The sequence below is a fragment of the Sorex araneus genome, chromosome 2 (assembly GCF_027595985.1).
Source record: "Sorex araneus isolate mSorAra2 chromosome 2, mSorAra2.pri, whole genome shotgun sequence".
In the NCBI taxonomy this organism is placed as follows: Eukaryota; Metazoa; Chordata; class Mammalia; order Eulipotyphla; family Soricidae; genus Sorex; species Sorex araneus.
The window spans coordinates 373,091,545-373,099,277 of record NC_073303.1 but is presented as its reverse complement, the minus strand read 5'-3'; the positions used below and the strand labels follow the sequence as shown (position 1 = coordinate 373,099,277).

The 7,733-nt window shown below is 38.0% G+C and overlaps 1 pseudogene; it reads right to left on the bottom strand.

Annotated features, from left to right (window-relative positions):
• Window positions 1-5,021: 5,021 nt before the first annotated feature.
• LOC129403101 (U6atac minor spliceosomal RNA) lies at window positions 5,022-5,092 on the bottom strand (annotated as a pseudogene).
• Window positions 5,093-7,733: the final 2,641 nt, after the last annotated feature.

The following is a 7,733-nucleotide window of genomic DNA, read 5'->3' as shown; positions in this document are numbered from 1 at the left end:
TTGCCTCATCTCAGAGTCCCATGGGGCAGGGGAGAGCGGGAGTGCACACTCCCCCCCTGTCCTGTGAGACCTGGTGTCCCGCACCACCGCCACCTGTACCTGGAGCTTCTTGCGGACTTCTAGAAAACGGTGGTCTCTGTCGGAGTTCCCAGGGGGTAAGCAGAGGGAACAGCACCTACCCCGATCGGGAGCAGACCAGCGGAAACAGCCTATTGCAAAGCCCAGAACCATCTCTATCTCTGTTGCAAGTTGCTAGGGTCCGAGGTGCGTTTGTGTGTCTCTATTTTAAAAATTCTATATCATTTTTCAAATATTTATATTTATCTTCTTGGAAAAATTAGAGTATTAAACTGATAATAAAATTACTAAATGAAATACTTCATATATCATGTGAAAATATATCCTACACTGTTGAGAACAACATATACATCAAAATGTGTGCACACATATAATTATATTTATTTAAGAAAAATTATATGACTTCTTATCTGAATACTGTGTCAATTTGCATATGCCAGATTTTATGATAAATGGAAAATAATGCATTTTTATACTTTTAGCTTACACCAACTAATTTATCTTTTTCAAGAACAGAACTGTCCTTTCAAAAAAGAGAAGTCATATTCGTTCAGATAACAAGAAAATTACTCCCAGATATAACTTGATGTGTCCAAAAGCTACTTTAAGTTGCAAAAATCGCTACTTTTTTCAACTTTCTGACAGGCCTGTATAATGAACTGCAATTATAGGACTGTTGAATGAATGTAAAGGATAATCAAAAATGTTAGGTGGCTTGAAAAATAATTAAAGAAAAATGAAATTGCAAAGAAATGAAAAAGTAAGGGAAGGAAAGTGGCTAATTAGAGATAAAGTAAGTAGTGAGAATTGAGCCAAGGAGAGAGAGATCTATATTTATTCAGAAATGCTTAGCATCTCAACATAAAAGACAAAATTTGTTATTAATATCCATTCTGTGACTGTTTCCTCTATTCAAAAATAAATGAATGGTGTATATTCAGCGTATTTTAACAGAAAGAATGGCATGGACAATATACCTCAGAGAAAATTACTTTTATATAACATTAACGACATTCTTAGCTTCCTTTGGTTTCTACGTTAGTTCCAAAGGTACATAATCTAGGTTGCTAATTTTATTTCTCAGGTCAGTTTTGTCGCATTGGTCTAGACATCCTGGTTTTATTTTAAATAAAAATTACAAATACGTGGTATGCTTCATATTTTTCATTTTTTTTAGGAAGAACATCCTCAGACATCTTACTATAATGAATTCCATGGAATATTTATTGATAAGCTTTACTGTGGCCATCATTGTCTTTTCCAGGGGAGAGAGATGAAGAGCACAGCACAGCAGCGCACAACACAGCAGGTCCGGCACCTTCTGGGCAAGAGGCCAACCTGGGGTCAATCCTTGGCATCCCTTTTGGTCCCCCAAAACCACCATAAATAATTCCGAAGTGCTAACTAATTTCCTCCCAATATGGCTGAGTATTCTAACGTGAGAGAATTTACTTCTTAGAACTTGCCACTTTCCACATCCAAAGCAGACATTCTCCTAACATTTTTATCACACAAAATCCAGCAACTGTGAAAATAAATCCAACCTAGAAATAGACTTGTTAACAGAATCTTTTCTGACAAATACAGCCGATTTTATTTTTCCGATCATTGGGGCTGAATTTAAATTCAAATTTAAGGTCACCTATCAAACAAGCCTGTTGGAATTCCTCTAAATACCCGTCGTACCTCCCCTCAGTAGAATCACAGAGCCATGTGTCCGAAGCTCTCCTGCCACAGGACTCGGGGAAGCGTCCCTGTTCACAAATGCTTTGGAAGTTGGAGTGAAAGCAGACTGTGCTCCCAGCTCTCTGAGCCATGTTTATTGCGGAGGTAACTGTACATCCCCTAGTGAGTTTGGCAAGCATGTTAGCTGAGAGAAATCTGGTCCTGTACTTTTAGGGATCTAGGGCTGTGCCGTGAGTCAAATCATTTTTATCACACACACAAAAAAAGAAATTGTGCTTAATTTCGACAAAAGTCTCAGCGCTGAATCACAGTTTGATTTCCTGGACCTCCCCAAAGGTGTCAGTCAACAAATAGCATAGAACAAGACCCTCTTTTGCTTAAGCTAAATAGACTTTGTAATTGAATCTTGGCTGATACAAAACAGTTCTATCAGCTCAGTGCTGAGCAATTGGCAAAAGGACTTAACCATATGTGACAAAGGTAATTGTCTTTGTGTTTGCCTGGTGTGACTGCATAGACTGTGCCCAAAGATTTAGCGCTAAGCCACCTTGCTCATCTTATACTTTGTCCTCTGCATACACCAGCCTAGCCAGTCTATCATATTTTGTAATCTGTTCACATTTCCACAAAATGCCTAATATTGTTCCACTTTCAAGTCAACAACACATAAACTAATACCTAGGGAGTCTCTTGATTTGCGCTGCACAATGCTGGCATTGAGTTGCCCATGTGTTGGGCTGTTCCCCACTTTATAGTTCTACAGAATCTATTGTTACTTGCTGCCTTTTACACTATGGACGGACAGATGCAGTCCAGGTTCTTTCCCAATTGTTTGTGGCTTTTTTTTTTTTTGAGTTTTTTTTTTTTAAGTGTGGGGAGAAAGCACAGCCAACTATGCTCATGGGTTACTCCTGGCTCTGTACTGAGGAATTATTCCTGACGGTGCTTGGGGTACCATAGGAATACTGGGGATTGAACTTGGGTCAGCCACGTGCTATTGTACCCTCTGTACTATTGCTCCAGCCCCGGTTCTTTTCCAATTGTTTTATGTTGAATATATGTACCAGGGATGGTACAAACTGTGACTATCTACTAATGCTACTCTATTTCTTCAGAAAAAAAATAATTCCTTTCTGAAACTGGTGGGAATAAAAATGCAACGTAATGAAGCAAGAATAATATATATAATTACTGTGAATAATATACTGTAAAACCTAAAACTCTTTAGAAGTATTTATTACTGTGAGTAATATACTGTAAAACCTAAAACTCTTTAGAAGTATTTATTACTGTGAATAATATACTGTAAACCCCAAAACTATTTAGAAGTATTTAACAGAATGCCCTCTGCCCTGGCTTAAGGTGTTCATTTATAGGAAGGTAAACACAGATCCCAGAGTGAGAGGAAAGATGTAAGACAGAGCTCATGACAGCAACACTAAAGGGAGAGAGAGAGAGAGAGAGAGAGAGAGAGAGAGAGGGAGAGAGAGAGAGAGAGAGAAACCCTGGAAGTTCCCGTTCATGCACATAATTGCCTATTTTCAATATTTTAATAAAATTATCAAAAATATTAAGATATAATTGAACTGTAGAATGGAATAAATAAAAAGTTTCAAATATGTTGATGTGGTATCTTATACACTGCCCTGTGCTTTTCATCACCGAAGTGTTAGCAAATATCTCCATAGCAGTATATAATCATTAATAATTTTTATGAACGGAACAAATAATATCTAGTTTATTAACATTCATGAAGTTTACAATACAGTAATATTTCCTAATAAAATGACTGCATATTCGAGCTCCAGGATTTTATACAGCTTCTAAATTTTTACCCTTAGTCACCATCTTCCCAAAGCCTCCTGGAAACTACTATTCTACACTCTGCTTCGATGACCTTCCACTTTCAGACTCCTCCCATAAGATCACACAGTATTAGTTTTCTCTGACCATTTTAGATACGATTATAGAGTGAATACATCAACTTATGAAAGGAATATGTTTAGATGTGTTTTGTTTCGGTCCACAATTTACCATCTATTCAGTAACTGATGAGTATTTGGCTGCATCCATGTATTGACTATCAAATATTTCACATGTTGATGCTTAGTATGTTCATAAGATGACTTTTTTTTATTTAATAACCTTGTGGAAAATTACAATGCTTTCAGGCTTAAATCTCAGTTATACACTGCTGAAACAACCATCCCTTCACCAGTGCACATATTCTACCACCAGAAAAACCCCAGTATAACTCCCATCCCCCCACCCACCCACCCTGCCTGTGTAACTGATAAATTTCACTTTACTTTCTCTTTACTTGGGTTACATTCAATATTTCAACAAAAAACTCACTATTATTGACAGGAGTTCCCTACTAGAGTCAGACCTGCTGTGAAGAGATATGAGGTGGCTGCCATGCAGTTTTGGATTTTTGTATTTTAGCAACTAACTCCAAAGAAATTTCTTCCAGAACTTGGATCATTGCAAGCTTGTAGCTCTCATCTGTGGTCCTCAAAATATGGCGGTCGCCACACGCCCTTCCCTCTGCCTTCTCCCCCCACCCCCCCACTCCCCCAGCAAGGAAGAGGCGAGAGAGAAAAACCTTTCCCCTCCCGGGCAGGCATGGGGCTACAGCTTAGTTCTCAGTCTGGAGACATTTCTGCAAGAAGCTGCCGGTACCAAAAGTAGTTTAGCTGGCTTCTGGAATCATGCTCGTGCAACTACAGTGAGGCCACACACATGCGGCCAACAGGATCACATCTCCATCCATAAGCCAACATTTTTAATTGGAGTTCTGTTAAATTTTTCAACCTGATGAGTAAAGTGTGAGTTTCCTTTGTTCCATTTCCTCACTAAATTTTTAATTCTCTTTTTGTTGTTTGAGTGTTTTATTAGGTAGTGCAGTAAAATCTCAGTATGGTCTTAAATTATTTCCCTTAGTGACTTATTATGTTGAGAATGCTTTTCTCTTTGTTATTTTTCTCCCATATATTTTCATTAGTAAAAGTGCCATGTTATTTATTGAGAGTTGTCTCATTACTGAGTTCTAAGCTTTCTTATCACTTTGTGTATCCTATATATTTTCTTTCTGCCTGTGAATGCTATTTTTACATGTTGATATTGTCTTTTAATAAGAACAGGTTACTATTTTCTTAAGTTTAATTTATGAAACTATTTGCAATTCACAGTTTATGCTCTAAGTAGTCATCATTTAACACAGAGTCACAAGGAATTTTTACTACAACCCCTAGCAGATAATACACAGATTTTGTTGTATATATCCTTGTCCAGGGGAGTACTAATCTTCTCTCCTTTCATACAACACCAGTTGTATATATAGCTTTACTAATTTTAAGTATGATTGGCTTTGTGTTCCAAAGGATACATATAGCTTCAGAACTTTATTCTAATAAAACTATTTATTTATTACAGGAGAATTTGTTGAAAAAATACCATGCTAACCATGACCAACTTCCAAGTTTTTGGAAACTTGGTCAAGGAAATGAGTTACTTTTGAAATTCATTTAAAAACAAACATAGTAGGGGCTGGAGCTATAGCACAGTGGGTAGGGTGCTTACCTTGCATGTGGTCAACCCGGGTTCGATTCCCAGCATCCTATATTGTCCCCTGAGCACCACCAGGGGTAATTCCTGGGTGCAGAGCCAGGAGTGACCCCTGTGCATTGCCGGGTGTGACCCAAAAAGCAATAAATAAATAAATAAATTTAAATAAATAACTAAACATAGTAGTCTTAAAGAAATCTCTTATTTTCCAATCTTTATAAGACCTTGGAAATTAGTTAATAATTTTATCATATTAGTGTGAAGATTATTAAGTCAGTTGTGAAGTGTTTGGGGAAACACCAAGATAACAGTAAACTGAGGTGAGTGTGCGGGGTGGGAGCAGAGCAAAGAGACCCTGGGGTAGTGGTAAGGGGGACTAAAGCTGAAAGACACTGCCATAAACTATGTTACCTCGGTAATCATAACTGAAAAATGCTCCCTATAAATTAAAAAAAGGAACACGGCCCTGAAACTAATATACTATTATATACTACTATATTTATGATTCAAATATATAAATGTCTATGATTTAGAATAAAGACTTGGGGGCTGGAGTAATAGTACAATGGGTAGGGCATTTGCCTTGCACACGGCCAACCCGGGTTTGATTCCCAGCATCCCATATGGTTCCCCAAGCACCGCTGGGAGTAATTCCTAAGTGCAGAGCTGGGAGTAACCCCCTGTATCATATTGCCAGGTGTGACCCCCCAAAAAGACTTAGTGTACAGAGAAGAAAGGTAAAAGAAGTTGTTTTTACACCGATTTTATACGTCTAATGGGTATACTTTGAAAATAAAGAAATGACAGGTTTTGATTGGTGTTTCTGTATCAGAAATAATATTCTGCTCTTAGTGTTTATTACTAGACACATTTTCTACTACATAGGATGCAGCTGCTAAGACTGAAAATCTGCACTGCAGTGTTGTTTCATTGTTCATCAATCTGCTCGAGTGGGGTCCATTGTGAGACTTGTTGTTACCGCTTTTGGCATAATGAATATGCCACAAGTAGCTTGCCAGGCTCTGCTGTGCAGGTGGGATACTCTCCATAGTTTGCCAGGCTCTCCAAGCGGGACAGAGGAATCAAACCCGGGTTGGCCATCTTCAAGGCAAACACCCTACCCACTGTGCTGTCATTCCAGTCCAAGACTGAAAATCAAGACCATGAAAGAGAGGGATGGACACAGAATGATGCACTCATTTGTGAAATAAAATATAACACATTATGAGAATGATACTCAAGGACAGTATAGACAAGGGCCAAAGATATTGATCCATAGTTGAAAGCCTTTCTCATGAGCTGGAAGAGAAACAGCTGGAATAGAGAGGGATCACTAAGTCAATGATGGTCAGAGGGATTGTTCCGGGTGGGAGATGTGTATGGAAAGTAGATAAAGGACCAAAACTCGATACTCTCTCCGTATCTGTATGGCAAACAAACATAATGCCCAAAAGTAGAGAGAGAGAGTATGGGGGAAATTATCTGCCATAGAAGGGAGGGTTGGAAATTGTCTGCCATAGAAGTGGGGGTATACTGGGGATATTGGTGGTGGAGAATGTGCACTGGTGGAGGGATGGGTGTTCAATCATTGTATGATTGAAACTCCCAAAGTGAAAGTTTTGTAACTGTATCTCATGGTGATTCAATAAAAACAAACAGACAAACAAAAAACCTGTTACCACATATGGTCCCATGAACACTGCGGGTAGTGACAGAAGCAGAGTGGAAGTACCCTTAACACAGCTGTGATACAAGTTAATTTAAACATACATAAAGATAAAAAGAACAACACCTGAAAAAAAAAAAAACAAGGGCATGTGAGTTCTGGAAGAACACTGGAAATAGTCAGGAGAGGTGAGCCTGATTCCCAGAAAAGGCTCGGAACCTAGTATTTCCAAAATGCCAAATTTTCTACTGGCTCACAAAGTCTTTTCTGTCCTGTCTGAAGAATTAAAAGCACACTGAAAAGATATCTAAATTACTCTAGGAAGTACCTTTGTCACCACTAAATTATAAAATCTAATAAAGCCTAGCAAAGGAAGAAAACAAGTGATGTAAACAAACATAAAATATCTCAATGTAAAGAAAGTTTGTTAATGAATAGCACTTTTGTACCTACTACCAACAGATTTTACAAGGAAGATAACTTGGCACCCATTTGGTGTATATTCAATACTTAGCTTATTTTTGTTTACCCATGAAAATGTCAATAGTGAAAGCAAAGAAAAATTCACGCAATGAAAAGGTGAAGGGGTAATCTGAGCCATTGAATCCCTCTTTCTAATGCAGGGATGTACAATAATGTGATTTTACTGTGAGAGAGGAAACAGCAATATTTTTTCCAGAAACTTCAGTCCCTACTCTAAGTGCTATTTGCTGAGACTTAAGTTTACAAATTTTTA